Below are 24,669 nucleotides of genomic sequence, written 5' to 3' on the forward strand. Positions count from 1 at the left end.
CTCTGTTGCCTTTAATGCTTGTAGTCTACTGAGAAAGGATAGTGTTTTGATGTTCCAAATGTTTCCCATTTTCTGGGTTACATGACACAAACCAATAGAAGAAGAGAAAAGAAAAATAATTAACCCAAGTAATAACACCAACAATAAAACCAATTTAGTCTTTTGGTTAAGAATTAGTCAGACTTTCCCACTCCTAGGCTAACCCTTGAAAGAAAACGAATGAGATAAAAGACCATAGGGAGGAAGAAAGGAGAGTGGGAGGCAAGGGAATAAAGAAAGAAGGTGGCAGGGTTGTGTGAACAATTAATGTGGACCTTCTTTGATGTGTATTAAAAATAATATTGACTGGTTTTTTCAATACTCACCAAAAATTATTTATGTCAATCAAGAAAATCTCACTACCCTGGAATCAATTCTGACATATAGCAACCCTTTGGACAGAGTATAGAACTGCTCCTGTGGGTTTCCAAGGCTGTAAATCTTTATAGGAGTAGAAAATCTCATCTTTCTCTTGTGGAGTGGGGGTGGGGGGAGTTTCGAACTTCTGATCTTGCCGTTAGAAGTCCAACACATAATCTACTTCACCAACAGGGCTCCTCCTTTCATCATTAATCTAGACTGTTTGACCTTCTTGGCTTACTGGGTTTTATTTTCTCGCTTTGGAAGACATGGTACCAAAATACACACCATTTCCTAGCCCCCCCAAAATCAAAAGTAAGCAAAAACAAAACAGGAAAAACTAGCAACCCAATCCAAACCAACTAACCTTTTTAGCCATATAGATAAAGGATACTTGTAGCCAACCTCTGTGTTGGGGGCAATAGGGATAGATGGGGACTGTGGTTAACAGGCACGTGTCAGCTCATCCACAGGGGACATTCAAATTCTAGCTCCAGACTGTTGTTGCCTTGGGGAAATGCAAGGATTTTAAGGCCTGATTTTCTGTTTGTAACTGAGATGCTGAGAATATAAAATTCGATGTGAAATCGTCAACTTTTCAAATATTGGATCACATTAGTTAAAACCACTTTTCAGGCTGCTCATCATCATACTAGCACGTCATTAGGCTAAAATCATATCAAAGACATCTGGTTTATCCCCTGTGCCCTTTAAGGACAGCTGAAACATGAGGACGGGAATTTGACATTCATTCTTCCTCTAGACCCTCACCCTTTGCCTCCATCGGCTGGCGTTCATAGAAGAGGCAGACGGTTTTGTTCAACTTCAGCATAATCAGAGTCCTGAGAGTTAAACACAATACATATATCATTTCATACTAGTCATTTTAATATTAGCCCAAACAAAACCAACAAAAACCCAACCCGTTGCTGTTATGTTGGTTCTGGCTCCCGAGGACCCCCTGGGTGCCAGGGAGAAACTACAAATCACAGGATTCTCAAGCCTGTGGGCTTCTAGAAGCAGGCCATTAGTTATTTGTTCTGAGGGGTGCAACTGCCCACCTCTTGATACGTTGAGTCCTTAACCATTTGTGCCACCCAGGGTCTCCCAGTCTTCGTATGTGACCCCCAAATTCCTTGACAGGCTACCTATAGGAAGGTAGAGTCTATGTCCTTTCCCCTTAAATTGGGATGTTTCATGACCTCTGTGACCAATAGATTATGGAGAAGATGATACTGTGACATCTAGTTTGGGCAACCCCCTTTCCTCCCCCAAAGTGCTTCACGGCTTCTGAAAAATCCCTTCAAAGACTTCTTCTTGAGTGCTCACCCTTAGAATGTCTAGCCTCCACGTGCTACCTCTCAGGACACTTCTCAGCACCCGAACACTATGCTGAAAGAAGCCTGAGCCACCTGGAAAGGCCACGTGGAGACACTCCAACCAACAACCTAGCTAAGCACCCAGATAACGGCCAGCTTCAGCTGCCAGCCCTCTGAGTGCACGTGTAGGCACTGGAGTCACCAGAGGCCCCTGCCCCAGCTCCCATGTGACTGCCAACTCATGGGAGACTCCAAGCACGACCCAGTGGCCTCCCAGCAACCACACGATGATGGTCCTTGTTTGAAGCCACTGCGTTTGGAGAGGAGGCGTTTCTTGCCCAGCCACAGGGATGAGAACCTGCATCTCAACAACATGCAGGTGGGTGAGGGGGCCGTCTCTCGAGCAAGGCAGCCTCCCTTCTTGTCAACTCCTGGGGATTTTTGTTGTTCTTGCCACTGCTGCCCCAATTCCCCAGGAGTTAGAGGAAGGCAGGCAGCAGGCCTCATGTGGCCAGGAGGCAGGAGCCTTTGTGGGATGCAGTTACAATGGGAGAGATAACCTTAAAGGCAGGAGCCTGACTTTACCTTTGCCTCCTGAACATTTGGGATGCAGAACACCTGTCAAATCCCATCTTCTGTCCAACCCTGATCATATGTCTGTCTTATGTTTGCACACAGGACGCAGACTTGTGAACACCCAAAGAACAGGGTCTGGCGCCAAGAAACCAGCGCCACAAGGAACTGATGTTTCTCCAGCAATGGGGAGGGGTGGGATGAGAGGAAGAAAGGAGTACAAATCACTGGATCAAAACAAGGTGGGGAAAGGAAGGAGGAAAGGGAGAGAGTGAAGGAGGGAGACTGGGAGGCTGAAGGGAAAAGGCAGGGAAGTAAAGGAGAAAGGTGGGGGTGGGGAGAGAGGAGCGATGAAGAAATGGAGGAGTGCGGGAGGGAAGATGGAAGGTGAAGGCAGGCAGGAAGACGTGAGCAAAGGGAGGGAAGGAAGAAAAGAGAAAGAGAAGGGCAAGAAGAAGAAAGGAAGGTAGGGAAGAAAGGAAGAAAACGAGAAACCTAATGTCAATGGCACCCTCTATGTTTTTATTTCCTGTTTTTCTGAGGTAGCCTCTTCAGCAGAAGCAAATGGGCTGTATCGCCTCAAACTCCACCTAGGTAGAAAGCACGGGTTTCATTTCCCCAGGGCCTGTGTAAATGTTTGAACTGAGCAGCATTAACACTGAGACAGTGATTACCCCACGTGACTGTTGCGCTCTGATGATGCCAAGGCAACGGGAAAGGGGGCTCATTATTTCTCCAGGTGACAAAAAAATTGTATTTTGACATTTCACCCTGAATGTGGGGAAGGGGGGCGTGGTGGAGGAAGCAGGGGCCCTTTGTGGAGTCTCCTCTTGCCATTGTGATGCCCCTTGGCCTGCCAACAACCTGAGGTCCTGCACGCTGCCAGTGAGGGGCTTGGCTGCAGGCCCTAGCCCAGCATTTCTTATCAGATTTACTGTGACAAGTGATGGGAGAAAAGCAAGATGCTGTTAACAGCGCATCCATTCAGACCCTGCTATTTAGAAATTTGGATTTATGTTTTGTCAGAGAGAAGTAGCACTGATGTTAATCTTTGCACTACCCTTGGAAAAAATCATTCATAATCTAATAACAATAATCCATAGCATTTGTGGAGCTCTGAGAACCATGGGATGGTCAGAAGCATTTTTAGACAGATGTCTCATTTCATCTTCAAAGCAACCCAGTGAGGAATAAGAAAAGTTGGCTTATGACTTCCCTTCTGGAAAGTGAGTCTTTGGAAGCACAGAGAGGTCCAGGTTTGCCCAAGGTCACATAGTCAATAAGTTAGAGAGCCTGGATTTGAACCTGAGCGGTCTGCTGCCAGAGGTACTTTTTTGCTCGTGTTTATTAAGGCAACTTGCAGCTCTGGCAAGGATTCAGATAGAATTGAGGATCACTTTTTTAAACAATTTATTAGGGGCTTATACAACTCTTATCACAGTTCATACATATACATACATCTATTGTATAAAGCACATCTGTACAGTCTTTGCCCTAATCATTTTTTTCTCCTCTTTTCTTTTTTTACATTTTATTAGGGACTCATACAACTCTTATCACAATCCATACATATTCATACATCAATTGTATAAAGCACATCCATACATTCCCTACCCCAATCATTCTCAAAGCATTTGCTCTCCACTTAAGCCCTTTGCATCAGGTCCTCTTTTTTCCCCCTCCCTCCCCTTTCCCCCCTCCCTCATGTGCCCTTGGTAATTTATACATCGTTATTTTGTGATATCTTGCCCTATCCAGAGTCTCCCTTCCCCGGTTCTCTGCTGTCCCTCTCCCAGGGAAGAGGTCACATGTGGATCCTTGTAATCAGTTCCCCCTTTCCAGCCCACTCACCCTCCACTCTCCCTGCATCGCCCCTCACACCCTTGGTCCTGAAGGTATCTTCCACCCTGGATTCCCTGTACCTCCAGCCCTCATATATACCAGTGTACAGCCTCTGCCCTATCCAGCCCTAACAGTGCTTCTCTCTATCCTTGTGGAGCCCTGGTGATGGGCTGGGCTGCTAAGTAGTAGGTTAAACAGGCTTTCCCCTCCTGTGAAAAGTTACACTCTCGGGAAACTCACGGGTTGCTCTGAATCAAGGTCAACTCAATGGCAGTGAGTTTGGCTTTTTAATGTCTCTCCCTGTTGTTGTTGTTGTTGTTGTTGTTGTTAGTTTGCCATCCAGTTGGTTCTGGTCCATGGCAAACCTATTCACAGCAGAATGTAACAATAACAGCTCCTCCTCCATCCACCCAAGTGTTCCTATGCTCAGTCCTCTTGTTGTAGTCACTGTGTCAATCCAGCTCTTCAAGGTCCTTCAAACTTTTTTCACAGCCCTTCCATTTTTCTAAGCATGATGCCTCTCCAGGGACTGGTCTCCACTGACAACATGTCCAAAGTCTCACCATCCTTACTTCTAATGAGAATTCTGGCCATACTTCCAAGACAGATTTTGTTTGTTCTTTTGGCAGTCCATGGTACTGTCAATATTCTTTGCCAGTACCATGGTTCAAATTCATAGTTTACCTGGGTCTTCTTCACTCAATGGCAAGCTTTTCACATGCAGATGAGGCCAATGAAAATACCATGGTTTGGACCAGGTGCACTTCCTGCTTAAAGTAACATCCTAACTTTTCAACATTCTAAAGAGCTCTTATGCAGCAGATCTACCCAGTGCAATGTATCTTTTCATCTCTTGACTGCTGCTTCCAGGAGCATTGCTTGTGGATCCAGACAAGACAAAATCCTTGACAACTTCAAGTTTTTCTCGATTTATCATCATGTTACCTATTGGTTCAGTTGTGAGTATTTTGGTTTTCTTTGTGTTGAGTTGTATCCCACATTGAAGGCTGCAATCCTTGATCTTCACCAGCAAGTGCTTCAAGTCCCCCATCCTTGTCACCAAGCCAAACTGTGTCGTCTGCATATAGCAAGTTGTTAATAATATTTCCTCCAAATCTGATTCTGTGTTCTTCTTCATATAATTTGGCTTCTCTGATTATTTGCTCACCATACAGATTGAAAAAGTATAATAAGTGGGTGCAACCTGGATGCACACCTTTCTTGATTCTTAAACCATGCAATCTACCCTTGTTCTATTTGTGCTACTGCTTCTTAATCCATGTACAAGTTTCACATGAGCAAGACAAAGTGTTCTGGAATTCCCTTCTCAAAACTATCCATGTTTTGTTATGATCCACACAGTCAGATACCTTGGGTGTTAATAAAACATAAGTAAACATCTTTTGGGTATTCACTGCTTTCAGGCAAGATCCATCTGATGTCTGATATCCTTTGTTCCACATCCTCTTCTGAATCTGGCTTAAATCTCTGGGAAACCAAACTCACTGCCTTGTAGTTGATGACAACTCATCCTGACCCTATAGTATAGGGTAGAACTAACTGCCCCTGTGAGTTTCTGAGACTGTAACTCATTATGGGAGTAGAAAACCTTGCCTTTCTTCCACGGAGTGACTGGTGGTTTTGAACTTCTGACCTTGGGGTTTGCAATCCAACCTGTAACCACTGTGCCACGATGGCTCTTGAATGCTGAATATGGTAACTTTCTGTCAATGAATTAATGCAACTGTTGTTGTATTAGCTTCAGTACAATTTGACTCACATGTGATGCCAATGATAGTGTTACATAATTTGACCATTCGGTTGGTCTCCCTTCTTTGGTATGTATACACATATGGATCTCTTCCAGTCTGTTAGCCAAGTAGCTGTATTCCAAATTTCCTGACATAGATGTGTGAGTGCTGCCAGTGCTTTATCAGCTTGTGGAAACATTTCAATAGATATTCCAGCAATTCCTGGCATTTTGTTTTGGGCTAGTGCTTTCCATGCATCTTGAATTTCTTCTTTCCTGACCATTGGTTCTTGCTCATATGTTACCTCCTGAAATGGTTGAATGTTGGTCTATTCTTTTTGATACAGTGACTCCATATTGTTTCCATCTTCCTCAGATGTTTCCTTCATCATTCAATATTTTGCCCATAGAATTTTTTAATATTGCACCTCGAGTCTTGACATTTTTCTTCAGTTCTTTCAGTTTAAGATATGCTGAATATGATCTGCTTTGGTTTTCTAACTCTAGGCCTTTGCACATTTTGTGATAATATTTTACTTTGTATTCTCGAGTTGTCCTTTGAAATTTTCTATTTAGCTCTTTACTTCATCATTTCTTCCATTTGCCTTAGCTACTCTCTGATTAAGAGTAAGTTTCAGAGTCTCTTCTGACATGCACTTGTATCTTTTCTTTATTTCCATTTTTTTAAATGACACTGTGTTTTATTCAGAGATGTTCTCAAAATTTGGTGGGTTATTATCAAGGTTGTATATTGACTCTCGTGTACTTGTTTGCATTTTCTTGAACTTCAACTTGAGCTCACATATGAACAATTGCTGATCTGTTCCACAATCAGTCCCTGGACTGGTTTCAGTTGCTGATATTGAGCTTCTTTTATTGTCTCTTCCCACAGGTGTAGTCAATTTGATTTCCGTGTATTCCATCTGGAGAAGTCCACATTTATGGTCACCTTTTTTGTTGTTGATCAAATGTTTGAAGAAATCATTAATCATGCAAAATTCTAACATACAATCAAGATAAATTGGTAATTATTTGTGATTGGAGTGCAAATGTTGGAACCAAAGAGGAAAGAACAGAAGTTGGAAAATATAGTATGTGCTAGCAGCAATTTATTGGTCTTGCAAACTCTGTCATGCGATCTCCAGCTTGGTTTCTATCACCAAGACCATATTTTTCAACTACTGATCCTTCCTCTTTGTTTTCAACTTTTGCATTCCAATAGCATTTTGATAGCAAGTCTGACAAATTTGGGACTGAATATGGTGGTAGAATTATTCAATTTCTGCATCACCGGCTTTGGGTGGTTGGTGCATAAATTTGAACAATAGTTGTATTGATTGGTTCTCCTTGAAGGGAGCTAGATAGCATCCTAGCAAAGATAACATTGTACATTAAAATAGATCTTAAAATGTCCTTTTGATGATGAATGCAATGTTGTTTCTCTTGATTGTGTCATTTCCAGCAGAGTAAACCATAAGATTTTCTGTTTCAAAATGGTCAATATCAGTCCATTTCAGCTAACTAATGCTTACAATATCAATCTTTATGTATTCCATTTCATTTTTAATGACTTCCAATGTCCCTAGATTCATATTTCATACATCCCAAGTTTCAATTATTAATGACGATTTGAACTGTTTCTCCTCATTTTGAGTTGTGCCCCATCAGCAAATGAAGGTCCTGATGGCTATACTCGATTTGCATCATTATGGTCGACTTACCTATGAAAAGTCAGCTCTTCCTCTTCCTCAGCCAGTATTTTGAGTACTTTCCAAGTTGAAGAGCTCATCTTCTGGCACACGTTCTGACAATGTTCTTCTGTTGTTCATGGGGGGTCTAGTAACTGACAGTATTGCTGCTATCCATAGGGTTTTCAATGGCTCATTCTTCCCATGCAGGTAGCCAATTCCTTCTTCATTGTCTGTTCTTTGTCTGGAAGCTCTTTGGGTGACCCTGCTGGTATATGAAATGCCAATCACATAGCTCCCAGTATCTCACAAAACAAAAGTCACCACAGTACCACAAAATGCCAGACAAGTGATGGACCTCTATTTTTAGTGAGGCGTGGCCTGGTGGGAGGAGTGGGCCCTTAGGTGGTTCTGATCCACTTACTGGAACAAATACTGTTAGTTCTTATTTCATAAATGTGAAATGCATAAAAGGGACACCCCCCCCAAAATATCCTCCAATTCAGACTTTCTGCCTTTTAAAAGAGGATAACCCACTCTGATTCAAAGTCATTGAGGTGTTTTGTTTTCCCCTCCCTCTGAGGCTACAGAGACTAGACTAATCACAGCTGAGGTGGAGCGACTGAAATGACTTAAAGCACCAGCTAGACTGGCTGTCAGAAGCAGCTACAGTCAACAGCTACAGACTGACAGAGCTGCTCAGCCAAGAGCTGAGGGTTCTCAACTCCCACTTCTACTGATGGGCACAGCCAGTGGCCTCTGGGAGTTGACTGGAACCCAGCAGCCAGCTGTGAGGAGCAAGCTAATTCATCTCAGCCTGGCCCAGGTCATCAAGTCACTGAAGGAGTATCGGGAAAGAGGGAAGAAATTTGGGGTCCCACATTTGGCCACAGACAAAAGTTGTTCTGTGTTTAGACAGTAGTTCTGGGCCTGAGTTTGGGGCAGGTGTGATGAACGAAAGTCGGCTCCCTCCCTGCATCTGGGAACAGATGGTGGGGCTGCCCTGGAAACAGCAGGCCAGTCAGCTGGAGCAAAAAAGGCTTGGCCTCTAAAGCCCTGGCAGGGCAGACTGAAGCTACCTGGACTGTTTTTTCTTAACCCAATGGCTCCTGCTACCCTCACCACCCCCAACTAGGTAAAAGGGAAGAAAGATGCATTTTCTTTACAGAGGCAACTTTCTAGAAAGGAGACCAGCCCACCAGCTGTGAAAGGTCCCCTTAAACCATTTTACTTTGAGCAGGAGGAAGAAATGTTGAGATTCCCAGAGCCACGTGGAATTGTGGATCCTCTAGTTTAGGTTCCAGTGATGCCAGATCGATTTTTCTAGAGAAAGTCAAAATTCCTGTTTTCTTAAAAACCTCCTGATTTTTTCAAAGGCGATTCAATAACATTGGATAGAAGCCAAGTAGGTCAAAGAGCCCTGATGGCACAGTGGGTTATGTGTTGGGCAGCTAACTAGAAGGTCAGTAGTTTGAAACCACCAGTCACACTGGGGGAGCGGGGGGTGGGGGATAGGGTGGGGGGCTGTGCAGAGATGAGACCTTCTAGTCCATATAGAATTTCAGCCTCAGAAACCCACAGGGGCAGTTCCGCTCGGTCTTACAGGGTCACTGTGAGTTGGAATCTTCTAGATGGCAGTGAATAAGCAGGCCAACCAGAGTCCACACAGGTCCTCATTTGGCCATGGGAGTCCCCAGTCTGTGACCCTCACAGAATCGACCTTTGTGTATCGATGTTAAAAGTGAGATCCAGAGAGGGGAGCGCCTGTCCCCTTGAGGAGCACCGAGTTGACTTTCCAGTCTCCAATCTGTAGCAGACATTCCCGGTGCTCCTTCTCTTCATTCCCAAATTCCTGATTCCGTGTACTCGCCTCAGTCACCAAGGGCCAGCTCTGAAGGTCCCTTTGCTGGTGCTGGCTGAATGTGCTGAGGAACATATGCCCCTGGGAACAGCCCTGACCAGGCCCCTCACTCCTTGGATGGCAAAACTCTGAGAGGCGTGTGCTACACCTACCCCTGGAGACTTCCTAATTGATTAAGCAGCAGGTTCCCAGGTTTGTAATTGGATTCACAATCTATTTGTTATCGGTGGCCTTCCCTCCACTGGCTCACAATGCCACATCATTACCTGCATGCTCAGAGTTTCCTAAATAAGCTCATTGCCTTTAAATCTTTGGCCAGGGTCTGCTTCAGTGAGAACCCAAACTAAGCCCAGGTCTGAATCGTTATGTGTCCTTCCTGCCATCCAGTTGATGCCGACTCATGGCAAATCTATAGGATAGGGTAGAACTGCACCTGAGAGTTTCTCTGACTGGAAATCTTTTTTTTTTTAACATTTTATTAGGGGCTCATACAACTCTTATTACAATCCATACATATACATACATCAATTGTATAAAGCATATCCATACATTCTTTGCCCTAATCACTCTCAAAGCATTTGCTCTCCACTTAAGCCCTTTGCATCTGGTCCTCTTTTTTTTACCCTCTCTCCCGCTCCCCACTCCCTAATGAGTCCTTGATAATCCACAGATTGTTATTTTGTCATATCTTGCCCTATCCGGAGTCTCCCTCCCCCCCCTTCTCTGCCGTCTGTCTCCCAGGGAGGAGGTTACATGTGGATCCTTGTAATCTGTTCCCCGTTTCCAACCCACTCACCCTCTACTCTCCCAGTATCGCCCCTCACACTCCTGGTCCTGAAGGTATCATCCACCCTGGATTCCCTGTGCCTCCAGCTCCTATATGTACCAGTGTACAACCTCTGCCCTATCCAGTCCTGCAAGGTAGAATACGGAGCATGGTAGTTGGGGGGAGGAAGCATCCAGGATCTGGGGGAAAGCTGTGTTTTTCATTGGTACTACATCGCACACTGACTGACCCATCTCCTCTCCTAAACCCCTCTGTGAGGGGATCTCCAGTGGCCAGCAAATGGGCTTTGGGTCTCCACTCTGCACTTCCCCCTTCATTCACTATTATGTGTATATATATATATCATATACCATATATTTTTCATAATGCCTTATACCTGGTCCCTTTGGCACCTTGTGATCGCACAGGCTGGTGTGCTTCTTCCATGTGGGCTTTTTTGCTTCTGAGCTAGATGGCCGCTTGTTCACCTTCAAGCCTTTAAGACCCCAGACACTATCTCTTTTGATAGCCGGGCACCGTCAGCATTCTTCGCCACATTTGCTTATGCACAAGTTTGTCTTTGGCAATCGTATCATGGAGGTGTGCAGCCAATGCTGTGATTTTTTTGTTTTTTGATGCCTGATAACTGATCCCTTCGGGACCTCGTGATCACACAGGCTGGTGTGCTCTTCCATGTGGGCTTTGTTGCTTCTGAGCTAGATGGCCTCTTGTTTATCTTCAAGTCTTTAAGATCCCATACACTATCTCTTTTGATAGCCGGGCACCATCAGCTTTCTTCACCACATTTACTTGTTCACCAGCTTTGGCTTCAGCAGTTGTGTCTGGAGGATGAGCATTGTAGAGTGCCAATTTAATAAAAGAAAGTATTCATGCATTGAGGTAGTGCTTGAGTTAAGGCCCAAGGTCCTGCCGCCACCTTAATACTAAACCTATAAATATAGACACATAGATCTATTTCCCCATCCATATATATATTTGCATGCACATGTCTTTGTCTAGACCTCTATAAATGCACTTTGACTCCTAGCTCTTTCCTCCATCTCCCTTGACTTTCCTCCTGTCCCACTACCATGCTCCGTCCCCACCTGGGTTACAGCTATACCTCTTCTTTACGTAACCTTACCCTTGATCATTCCCTACCAGGCCTGCCACTTCCCCCTCACTACCATTTCGAGTCCCATGTTGTTCCCTTGTCCCTGTGTTTGTTAACACCACTTCCTTACCTCCCGCACCTCCCCCTATCCCAAGTGCCCCCGGAACTGTCGGTCCTGTTGTTTTTCCTCCAGATAGTTCATCCAGCCTCTCTTATTTAGACAGACCTGTGGAGACACTAACATGCACGAAAACAAGACAGAGGAAAACAAAGCAACAGTATACAACCAGACAACAGAACAACAAAAACTAACCACTGACAAAGAACAAAACAAAACACATCAAGAAAGAAGAGCTTGTAGTTAGTTCAAGGATCATTTGTTGGACCTTAGGAGTGTTTTCCAATCCAGTCTGTTGAGGCACCACAACCTGGCCCCAAAGTCCACTTTCAGCATTCCCTGGGGACCTTGCCACTCCATTCCCTTGCTGTTCCACTGCACTCCACCACACTTTGCCTCGGTGTGGTGGAATCAGGTTAGGTGCAATTCGCACACTGTGTCTCCAGTGCTGTCCCCTGTATCACCCTTGGTAACTGAGGGGCATCTTGTCTCATAGTGGGGCCAGCCATGTTGTTCTCTTTGTGGACTGGCTGCTCTGAGACTGGAACTCTTTAGGGGAGTAGAAAGCCTCATCTTTCTCCCTTGGAGTGGCTTGGGATTTCAAATTTGCCATTTCAGACATTGCGTTTAGCAGCCCAACACATAACCCCTATACCCCACCATAGCTACAGAAAACAATAAAGAAACAAAATCCAACAACACTCATTGCCATTGGGTGCATAACAATCCTATCGAGAGAAAATACTGCGGCCTCCTGGGTTTCCAAGGCTATAACTCATTGTAAAAATAAAATTGTGTTATGTTTTCAGTGAAAATTTACATAACCGATTAGATTTTCATTTAACAAATTCTCTACTTGTTTAGTGACATTAGTTAATTTTTCAATAAAAAGGAAAGCAGAAAATTAAAAAAAGAACAAATGAAAAACGTGTTAAGAGTAAAGACAAATGATAAGATGTTAATTTTTAACCTAATCATATCTGCAACAATACACTTTCTGATGTACTGATGTTGAGCAGGGTTTAATCCCATCCCTGGTGAATGGTCCCAGGGGATTTAATGGAGGCTTATTCTCTGTGGAATCTCTGCCAATGCATTTTGAGTTTTTATACTCATCTAAGGTTATAACTCTTTATGGGAGAAGAAAGCCTCATCTTTCTCCAAAGGAGCGACTGGTGAATTCCAACTGCTGACCTTGCAGTTAATAGCCCAACACATAACCCATTATGCCACCAGAAGAGAGATTTGTATCTGGGTGCCTTCCAATTCAAGCACTACAATTATGCAAGGAGGATATTTTTTTCTGTACTGGAGCCAGGTCAAGTCAGAACCAGTGTGTCCATGGTTTGCAGCGAAGTCAGAGGAAGAAGAGGGTAGACTGTCTATAACTTCTCATAGCCCAGGGAAATGCTAGGCCTGGAAGGGGGCATGTGGCTCAACCATATTCAGAAAATCTGCACACTAACCTCCCCGGCTCAAATAATTACCAGCACCATGTCTCTGAATATCACCTGAAAGCAAAATAGTGAAAGCACCATTTCCATTTCATAATACTTTTATTAAAAGTAAAGTTCAATTCAGTGATGTGAAGAAGCTGGGAAAATTATCTTTTCATTTCTTTCTTTTTCTTTCCCTCCCTTTCCCCTTCTTCTCCACAGAACTGAGAGGCAGAAGGAATAAAGGCAGCATGGCACCAGCTGGAGGACACCGTGGGGTCAGGGTCACCATTTAACTCATGCTTCTCCAGTTTGGAGGGGCAACTGGATGTTCTCATTTGTGAATTTGCTTATTAATCTTTTTGAGTTAAAAAGGTCATGGTAAAAAACGATTGTTGGTGTTTTTGTTAGGAACCTTCTAGTCCAGTCCAACTCATAGTGACTCAATGCATCAGTGCCGAGCTCTCTAGACCAATGGTTCTCAACCTGTGGGACCCTTGCACAGGGTGACTGTAACAAAATTACAGTTATGAAGCAGCAATGAGAATAATTTTATGGTTGTGGAGGTCACCACAACATGAGGAACTGTATGAAAGGGTTGTGGCATTAGGAAGTTTGAGAACCACTGCTCTAGGCTTTTCTATGCTGTAATCTTTACAAGAATGAGTTGCCTGGTTTTTCTTCCAAGAACAGAGCCACTGGTGGGTTCAAACCTTCAACCTTTTGGGTAGCAGCTGAGCACTTAACCATTGTGCCTCCAGGGCTCTTTGATAAACTCTATCAGAGGGTCTTAACCATTGCAACCCCATGGATCCTTTTGGCATTTAGGAAAGGCTATGGAACACCTGCCCACTCCCCAGAATAATATTTCCAAATACCTCCAATGAAATACAGAATCACAAAGGCACAAATTGTATTGAAATGCAGTGATAAAAATAAGACATTGGATTTGTGGCAAATATACATGTTAATAAATACATTAAATATGATCTGATGGTGGGTCTAATAAACCAAACCCACACCATTGAGTTGATCCTGACTCACTGTGACCCTATATAAAATTCCTCAGGCTAAATCTTGACAGGAGCAGATCATCTCACCTTCCTCTCAGAGAACAACTGGTGCCTTTGAACTGCCAACCTTGAGGTTACCTGCCCAATGGCTCACCCACAGCGTCACCGTGAGTTCTAGATAGTGATGAGCATGAACTGTACTCAACGATGGCTGCAACGACTAGCATGGGGTGTGAAAGCATGTAGAATTTCTCTCGGTGGTAATCGCATGGCTATTCAGAACACAGCTGTGGACATGCTAAACTGCCCTAGGAGCTTAGGGGAACTAACTCAACCAGGATTGTCCCTCATCCAATTTGACATTGCTCCCCAGCCTGCTGGGGCTCAGTGGTTCAGTGTTAGGGTCCCTTGTCTAGATACCAGGGCTGGCATGGAGAAAGTCATTCCTCTGCAGCCTTCTAGTGTGTGGGGGAAGATATTAGTGTTAAGCCTTGGCAGGAAATTGGTGGATTTTCCTGGCAGCCACATTCTTAATAACCATTTACTGGATACTTATTATATTCTGAGGGTAAATTGTGGTTCAGTTGTAGAATTCTCCTTTTCCATGTGGGAGATCTGGGTTTGAGTCCAAGACAATGCAACTCATGTGCATCCAACACTCATTTGTCAGGGGGATGCTTGGTTATTGCTGTGGTACTGAACTGATTTCTGTGTTGCTATGATACTGGAATGGGGAAGCTTGGTTGGGTGCGGCTATGAGACTGAACCTGTTTCTGTGATGTGTCCAGACTAAGATGAGCGATGAAGAAGAGCCTGGTATTCTACTTCTGAAAACCAATTAACGAAAACCCCTGTGAATCACAATCTGATGCACAACCAAAGAGATGGTGCAGGACCAGGGAGAATATTGCCCATGGAGTCACTGGGAGCTGGTTGTCACAGTGAGTTGGACTGGAGGCTGACTCAACAGCAGCTAACAACCATTGTGTTCCAGGCACTCGATTTGCTTTAAAAATCTAGCTCAGCCTTCTGGTACAGGGAAGTGATTAATCATGCCTACTTTATAGCACACAGTGAACCCTGATCAATGTCAGGCCCTGCTTGTGTTTTGTCCCTCCTTTTCCACATTCACATCACTTCCATTCCCCTCTTCAGACAAGTACCCCCTGCTGGGTGCTTGGTGTGTGTGTGTGTCCTTATAGGCATACAGCCATGTGCACTAGACCATGCTGCCATGTGCACTAGACCATGCTGCTTGGTGAATGGGCTTTCAGCTTCCATGAATGGTACTGCAATATAAATCTCATTCAGTTTCTGACCTTTTCAACTCCTTGCAATGTCATTAAGAGTTATTGCCATGCTGCATATCAATTGCATGTGCTGCTGCGTGCCACTTGGTCATGAGCAATCATCATCTTTCTTTTTTTTCCTTCTTCAGTTGTCTGTTGATTGGCATCCAATTCGGCTCCAACTCTTCTCTACTGCAGGTATCAGCGTGGTGACCATTCTTTTAAAAATGCCCCAAGGGCCCTGTGAATTGGATAAATAGCTTGGCCTACATACCCAGGAATTATGCGTTGGGCTGCTAACCCCAAGGTGAGCAGTTCCAACCCACCAGCTATTCCATGGAGCAAAGAGAGGCTGTCTGCTGTCGTAAGAATTTAGTTTTGTAAACCTATAGCAGCAATTCTACTGTGCCTTGTAGGGTTGCTAATGAGGAAGTATCAACTGGGGTTTTGTTTGTTTTTATCCATCCAGGAGAGAGCTTTGATGGGGGAGATATTAAGTGCTTGGCTGCTAACCCAAAGGTCAGTAGTTTGAAGCCGTCTTCCACACACTGTGGGATAAAGGCATGGCTGTCTACTTCCCAATAGAAGCCTTGAAAACATCATGGGACCATTCAGCTTTGTTTGATAGGGTCATGAGGAATGAAAGTCAACTCAGTGATTGCGCTTCTTTGGTTGTACGCCCAGGAGGGGCTCACTAGGTCCTAGGGTCCATTCAATGGGCTTTCACTAAGCTCTGCCAGATTGCTGTGCAGCAAACCTGCATCATTAGCAGTGTTTCTCTGCTTTCCCCGGATCTCCAATGACACTTGGTATGTTTGTCTTTCTAACTGTTGCCCGTTTGATGGTTTTAAAAGGTCAAGCACAATAAACTCATCTATCCCAGGCACTTTATGGTTCTGTAGCAGATTCTTAGGGTTGCCATGCCACATTCCTTTGACCCATCTCTGACACCATCTCACTGCCTTCCAGTCAATACCGACTCATAGCGATCCTGTGGGGCAGTGTACAATTGCCCCCTGCGAGTTTCAAACACTACAACTCTTTATTGGAGTAGAAAACCCCATCTTTCTTCCTTGGAGCTAGTAGTTTTGAACTGCTGACCTTGAAGTTAGCAAACCAACTTGTAACCACTGCACTTCCAGGGCTCCTCCTGATATCCATCATAGCAGTGACGAACGGCTCTATGTAAGTGCAGGCTCCTGCTGAAATGGTGTCTTATCACAACTGTGCAGCACGCAGCTCTCCATGTCCTTCTGCCTCGAAGCCTTTTCAAAGGCATGGAAAGCCAAACCCAGGAAGGTAGGAGAGGTCACCTTACTAGGAGGAATGCTCAACACCACTACAGGCGAAGAAGAGCCCAGCCTCCTGTTTCTGGTAGACAATTCTAGGACAGAACCCATGTTGCTCAGAAGTCCTGGGGGAATCAAGCCCCTGTATCCTAAATTAAAAGCCTCAACACCCCGTTCCCATTGTGATTGCTTCTCCCCCTAACTCAGTCTTGCGTCTGCTTTCCTATTCCCACTCCCTGCCATCAGATCTCAAATAGACTCCCTGCACCCAGGCCTGAGGAATAAGCTCGGTATGCAAGGGCACTCAATCCAAGACACACACATTACTCTGAATCTCCAAAACAACCCTGTGGGCTACGTGTGTAATCCCCAGTTCACAGATGAGAAATGGATTGAAAAACAGTGACACACCCAAGATCACACAGGCCAGGGTTCAAGTCTGTGTCTATCAGTTATTCTTTTATTCAAGTATGCCAGAGAAGACTGGGTCTTAACACTTGAGCAATCTTCTTGGAAGAATAAGGCAAACTACAGAAAACACAAAATGAATATCACCTTTGTTCGTTTATCCATTTGCAAAAGACATAATACCTATAGTGCTAAGAATAGTATTCAAAGTATCTATTACTACCCCCTCAAAGCTTACATACTAGTCACCAAACTCAAACAAATACAATGCTATCAAGTTGATTACAACTTATAGCAACCCCATATAGGGCTTCCAAGACTGTAAATCTTTACAGAAGCAGAGAGCTTCACTTTTCTCCCCCTGAGTGACTGGTGCATTTGAACTACTGACCTTGTGGTTAGCAGCCCATTGCTAAATGATTAGTTCCATAATCATTACGCTTACTTAACTCTACATTCTTTTAATTATTTCTCTATCAGTCCAAATTGCATCTGGCTACATGGGAAAAAACAAACCGACACTAGTGGTCTAATCACAAAAGCTTCATTTTTCTTATATTAACACCAAAAATACCAAACCAGTTGCCACTGAATTGATTCTGATTTACAGTTACCCCATATGATTCAGGGTAGAACTGTGCCCCATGAGGTTTTCAAGGGCTGAATTTTTAAATGTAGATTGCCAGGTTTTATTGTTAGCATTAGTGGTTGGTGTGTAAATTTGAATAATAACTTTATTAATTATTCATCCTTGTAGGTGTAATATATCCTACACCTAACAATGGTGAACATTGGAATCGATGTTGAAACATTCTCATTTTTAACATGAAAGTCATCCATTCCTTTCAAATTTGTTACTCTGGTATGTATACCATATTATTGTGACATTCAAAATGGCCAATACCAGTCTATTTCAGTTCAATAACACCTAGAGTGTTTGATCTTTATGTGTTCCATATTTTCATGGCTTCCAATTTTTCTAGATCCATATTTCATGCATCCCATCTTCTTGTTAGTGATTATTGCAGTACTGCTGTTTCTTCTCATTTTGAGTCATTGCCACATCAACAAATATAGGTCCTGAAAACTTTATATCACTAAGGTCAACTCTACTTTGAGGAGACAGCTCTTCCCCAATTATATTTTGAGTGTCTTCCAACTTGAGGGGTTCATCATCCTGCACTATATGAAACAATATTCCACTGCTATCAATGTGCTCCACAAACACCACTATTTTTTTCAGATGTAGATTGGCAGGTTATTCTTTCTAGTCTATTTAGCTTGTAAGCTTTTCTGAAAATTTTCCACCACAGGTAACTATGCTTGTGTTTGAAATACCAGTGGTATATCTCACAGGATCATGATGACTTTCAAGTTATGATAGTTCAAGAACCTGACATGTCTGACAACTTGGCATACTAGCCTAATTCCGAATGGCCAGCACATCTCTCTTCTTGCTTTCTCTAGTTTCTGTAGACCACTGTACCTGAGCATGCATGGCTTAGGAGGTTATGGAGTTAATTCTTGCTTCCTGGAGTAACCCTTAACCAATGACCCATAGGAGTTGTTGGACAAATAGCCACACTCCCTCACATTCTGGGCAGAATAACTAGTGGATTTTCTACAGTGTCTCCAGTAAGATTAACCTCCAGTTGCTCACAATTTTAAATTGTTTGATAATGTACTTTTCATTGGCTGCCTTCTTTCTCTTTTCTATTTCCCATTTCCTTATTGATATCTCCCCAGAAAATGGCTTAATTAAAACCTTTGTCTCAGGATCTAATCCTATGGGGAACCCAAACTCAATCACACAAGACATTTGTCAAATCATGGACTTAGTGGTTATAGCTATTATATGTGTAGGTCATGGAAGAGGAGAATTCATACCATCACTTTGAATAGTCATTCGGAGTGCCAACTGGGTCCCCAGCATAGATCCTGGACATCAAAACTCACTGTTTCCTGTATCATAACACTTCCTTATAGACTTCAGTCATTCAAAAAACTCAACAAATAGCTTGCTGTCTCACTTCAAATTTTGTAGTGTGCAAATATGGCTATGTTTTCATTGTGTGTTTAGCCCTGGACAAATCAGCTTTGACCAGGAAGGTGAAGTCATGTGGAAAAACAAACCAAAAACACTAGCAGCTGTGTGTTGTGGAAGAAAACCCTGTGGATGAAGTGCAATTTTTAGGGAACAGAGACCAGTAAGATAAACCAATAAGTGTCCACTGTTTTGATGTTAAGGAGAACCCTGGTGAGGCAGTAATTAAGCACTTAAGGGCTAATCAATCAGCAGTTCAAACCCACCATCTTCCCCAAGGAAGAGTTACGATGTGGCAGTCTGACCCCCTTAAGATTTACATTGATTACCACTACCAACTGATCTGAGAGGGATGGCATTAGGGGATGCTGGATCGCATTCTTAACGAGCTCTAATGGCAGAGTGGACTCCTCATTGATCTCCTAACCACAAGGAAAGTGGTTCTAACCTATCAGTTGGTCCATGTGAGAAATAGGAGTTTGTCTGCTCTGGTAAAGATATAAGCCTTGGAAAATCAAAGGGTGAAGTTCTATTCTATCTTGTAGGGTCTCTATGAGTCAGCTTCAACACAATGATAATGAGTTTGCTTTGGAATTTTGGGATAGAATAGGAGAAATATGTGCAACAAAGTTTAAACTTATTTTAAATGTTCAGTGGTATTGCTCAGAGAGAGATTCTTGGAACCCACAAGACTGTTGTCCTTAGGCACCTTCAGATCTGGAACTGAACTCACTCCCTTGGCTCAATCTTCAGCCAAACAATAGGTAGATCTATAAGGTAAAAAGTAACACTAATCAACTCTTTGAATCAAAACGATATAATTTATTCAAAGATAAAGTTCAGAAGGGTCAGGAAAGAAGGGGGAATGGAAACAGGAAATACAAGGAGGAAGTGCGATAAGTGATATTACGTTGAGCGGATTGCAGTCAATATCATGAAGCAAAATATGTGTGTACTGTCAAATGGAAAACAGATGTATTCTGTAAACCTTCACCCAACTCACAATGAAGATATTTTTTTTCAGCCTTGGAAACCTATGAGGCAATACTATTCTGTCCTATAGGGTACCACTGAGTTGAAATCAACCCAGTGGCAATGGGATATTGATGCTGATGCTTTCTGCCGATTTTAAAAAATAGGGTTATTAGCAATTATTGTGGAAATAGCATGAATGAGACTATGTAAATGGGGTTGGTTACAGATAAATTCTTGTAAATGTTAAAGGATAAGTGATTGAGGATGGACTTGCCCAAAAAGAGAAAATTATTGCAAGATTTTGTTCCAGGGATAAAATAAAAATAGGTTTCCTGTGGGTAAGACTTAAGCCTATAGATATGGAATTTAAGGAACTGGTATTCCATGATGGTCACCTTCCCGACACAATCACTCAAGACAAAAAGTGGGTGTATAAACAAATGTGGTGAAGAAAGTTTATGGAGCCTAGCTATCAAAAGATAAAGAGTCTAGGGTTTTAAAGACTAGAAGGTTCACAAGTGGCCATCTAACTCAGAAGCAATAAAGCGCACATGAAAGAAGCACACCAGCCTGTGTGATCACAAGATGTAGAAGGGATCAGGTATCAGGCATCAAAGAACAAAAAAATCATATCATTGTGAATGAGGGGGGGTACAGTTAGGGGATCCAAGATCTATCTGTAGGCAACTGGACAACCCCTTACAGAAGGGTCGCTGGGAGGAGATGAGCCAGTCAGGATGCAGTGTAGCAACGATGAAACATATAACTTTCCTCTCATTCCTAAATGCTACCGCGCCCACTATCATGATCCCAATTCTACCTTACAAACCTGGCTAGACCAGAGAATATACACTGGTCCATATAGGAACTGGAAACACAGGGAAACCAGGACAGATGACCCCTTCAGGACCAGTGCTGAGAGTAGCAATAACAGGAGGATGGAGGAAAGGTGGGGTAGAAAGAGGGATCTGATTACAAGGATCTACATATAACCTCCTCCATGAGGGAGGGACAACAAAAAAGTGGGTGAAGGTAGATGTCGGACAGTGTAAGATAGGACAGAATAATAATTTATAAATTATCAAGGGTCCATGAGGGAGGGGAAGGGGGAAGGAGGGGAAATGAGGAGCTACTACCAAGGGCTCAAGTAGAAAGCAAATGTTTTGAGAATGATGATGGCAACAAATGTACGCAGTGGATGTATGTATAGATTGTGATAAGAGTTGTAGGAGCCCCCAATAAAATGATTCTTTTTAAAAACCTCAAAGAGCAAAACACACTATGGTTTATTGTACATCAATGATACTTCAATAAAATTACATAAAAAAGGGGAAAAAGAAATGGAATTTAAGGTAAAGAAAGTATTCCCTTTGAGGACCATATTGCAAATATATATTTAGGCAGGCAATTAGATAAAGACATTTTAAGTCTGGGCTTCTATACCTGCCATCTGTCTGTTATGAAAAGTATAATTAGCAACTAGAATCTCTCATACAAAATCAACTCAATATGGTCTTTCTGGTCTGACCTCCGTGGTGTTCTACTCTGCTTTGATGGAGCTCATCATATCATAACTCTATAACAAGATTGAGGAGTTATTTACATTCTTATGTGGAAGGTAAATCTGTTTGGCCATTCTGTTAGACTAGTTCATTTTCTTTCCTACCATCCCATCTGCCATTTTAATTCAAAACAAGGCGAAAAGCATGTATGTGCCTTTTGAGGAAGGAGAAGATTTTGGTGTGGAAGAAATTCTCTTCTAGACTGCAAGGTAAGTATTTACCCCCTCTAGCCCTGTTGGAGGAGGGGAAAAGGAAGAGAGACAAGGCAAAGAGAACAACATAGTTAGTTTCATGCCTCCTTACTTGACCTGGGGATTGAGGGGAATATCAGTGACTATGGACCTGTTGTGCTCCCCATTTGGAAGCATGAAGAATAGAGGCTGCCAGGCAGAGCAGCCCTCTGGGAAGTCACTGAAGACAAACATATAGAGAGTGCCATCAAGTCTACTGTGATCCATGGAGACCTTATATGAAATGGAATGGAGTGCTGTCTGATCTTGCACCATTGTCACACATTCCTGAATGTTGAAGTCCATTGTTGCAGCGATTAGGTCAATCTGCCTCAATAAGGATCTTCCATGTCCCTCTATTTCATCAAATATGAAGTCTTCCTCTAGCAATTGTCCACTGATAGTGTGTCCAAAACACATTAGTCAGTCAGTGTTCTCTTGTGATCCATAAGGTTTTCTTTCAGTAATTTTTGGAAGTGGACTAGCAGGCCTCTCTTCCTTGTCTGTCTTAGTCTAGAAGCTTCACTGAAACCTGTCCACCATGGGCAATCCTGCTGGTATTTGAAATTCTGGGAACAGAGCTTCCAGCACCATAACAATACACAAACCATTATAGTACAACCAACTGACAGATGAGTGGAGGATATCTATATCTATATATGGAGAGAAAGAGAGTAAAACTGGCAATGCAGTCTGATTAGGCAGTATTCTGATAATCTGCTGCTAACAGAAAGTATCCCCACAAATAACATCTTAAAGTAATGATGATATCAATTTTGCTCACAAATCTGCAATCTGGGCAGAGCTCAGTGAGGACACTAGTTTTGGCTTCATCAAGCATTAGCTGGGGTAGCTCAAAGGACAGAGGCTGCAGCTCTCTTAAGACTCACTCCCTCACACGACTGATACTTCTATTGGTTGGAGCTCAAGAAGAACCCTATATGTGACATTTTCATTTGGCTTGGTCTTCCTTGCAACATCCTGACAGGGTCCCAATGGTGAACAACCCAATACGACCAGGTGGAAGTCACAGAGCAACACTTCTGCCATAGTCAAAGGCTTGCCAAGATGCAAGGAAGAGGGAAAGCAGGCCCTGTTTCTGGAAAAATGAACACAAACTCATCTTGTAACAAGAGAATGTGCGATGTGCAACATTAGGACAGTCATCTTTGAAGGACACAACCTGCCATGAGCCAAGATACAGAGACAGATTTCTACGAAAGCGAAAGGGCAGGACTTAGACTTAAAGATAAAGCCACAGACTTCATAGGACAAGAGCAATAGGGAGACAAGCAAAGGAAAGCTCTAGGACGCAAGCCTAACATGGCTAAAGATAGGGACAATGTCAGGACTGAACTGGAAGCAAGCAGACACCTGTGCGAGGCAGAACCCGTGAAGTTGTGAGTGCCTTCAAAGCTAAGTCAAAGTACCTTGGGGCGTGAGAAGGGAAGGAGCAGGAGAAGGAATTAATGGGTAGGTTTATGGAATTTGTAAGTCTGGAGACAGAGCATCAGGAATAGCTGGGTTCTGGCACTCAGTTGATACCATCAGAGTTTGAACCTTTTCCTTTCAGAGCTGTTTCCTTTTGAGTTTCACGCAGGCTTCCTGATGACAGCTGTAGTTTTATCTAGAAGCTCAGGAATTCTATTAGAGAGAGGCTCTTTTCCTTTCTAATCATTGGTGGTACTACCAGGTAAGCATTGGATTGCTAACTGCAAGGTTGGCAGTGCTACCCTACCAGCTACCTCATAGGGAAAAAGATGGAACTTTCTGCTCACATAAATATTTACAGTCTGAGAAACCCCACAGGGACCTTCTATGATTCAAAATGGACTCATTGGCAATGAGGAAATTGTTTCTGGGGCATTTTTTAGGGTTAGATATCATTAACCTAGCATGAGTCTCATACTGAGTCTGACCCAGTCCCTTTGGACAGAGGAAAGTCATGCCCTGACTAGCCAGGCCTGGAGCTGGCAGATTGGGTCAATGCCAGCAGAAGCATGGAGATGGAGCATGGTGGAAGAGTGATCCCAAAGATACAAGCCATGTGCTGTGAGTGGAAGAAGGGCAAATGAATGCTGCATTAATTAACCAGTCATTGACAAAATGAGGTTGCATGACAAATGGCTCCAAAACCCAGCAGTTCAACAAACAGCCCAACCCCTTCCCTCCCACACACACAGTTCTTAAAATTCAGGATCAGGGAGATTAACTGGAACTTTGAACTTGGCACTTCAGGGCTTGGAAGAGGTGACAGTGCATGTAAAGGCCTTGGGGCAGGAGAGATCTTGGTGTGACTGAAAGCCCAGAAGAAGACTAATTTGGGGGTGGTGAGATAATAGGAATGGAGTTTTCAGTGAGCATTTCCTTGAGAGCCTTCAAGCAAAAGCGATTTTTCTATATTCATGTTTTAGAAGTAGATCTCCACCCATTGTGTAAAGCTTTGGGTATTGGATTGGTGTCGGTATGCAGGGAAAAAATAACTGGGCTTGTAATGGATTAGGAGCCTGTGGTAGTCACCTAATCTTGTGTCAAGTTAAGGATTAGGAGTGTAGGCGTGGAGTTTAGGCTGCAAATCTGGAGATAGTCAGTGAGATTTTTATGTGGGCATAGCCTCCTTCTGAGAACTCTGAGAAATCTGGTACTTCCTCCTTGGAGGTGGAAGACACCTCTCTCTCTCTCTCTCTCTCTCTCTCTCTCTCTCTGCTACTCCTTGGGAGACATTGCAGAAGGCAAGCCAAATGGATGCGACCAGACCTCTGAAGCCAAAGAAGCCTCAGAGAGATCGCAGCCAGCACTGAGATGCTTACAATGCCACTGGATCCACAAGACTTTCCACCCATTGGCCTGTGATTATCCTGCATTCAGCATCACTGCACATGTTTTATGGGTCTGAAAAGGAATTTATAGATTGGTATCAGACATATGGGCTAATACCAGACTTATGGATTTGATGTGCACTGGGCTGGGACGTTTGCTTAATGTACAATTAC

This window comes from Tenrec ecaudatus, unplaced genomic scaffold, assembly GCF_050624435.1.
Source record: "Tenrec ecaudatus isolate mTenEca1 unplaced genomic scaffold, mTenEca1.hap1 Scaffold_710, whole genome shotgun sequence".
NCBI lineage: Eukaryota > Metazoa > Chordata > Mammalia > Afrosoricida > Tenrecidae > Tenrec > Tenrec ecaudatus.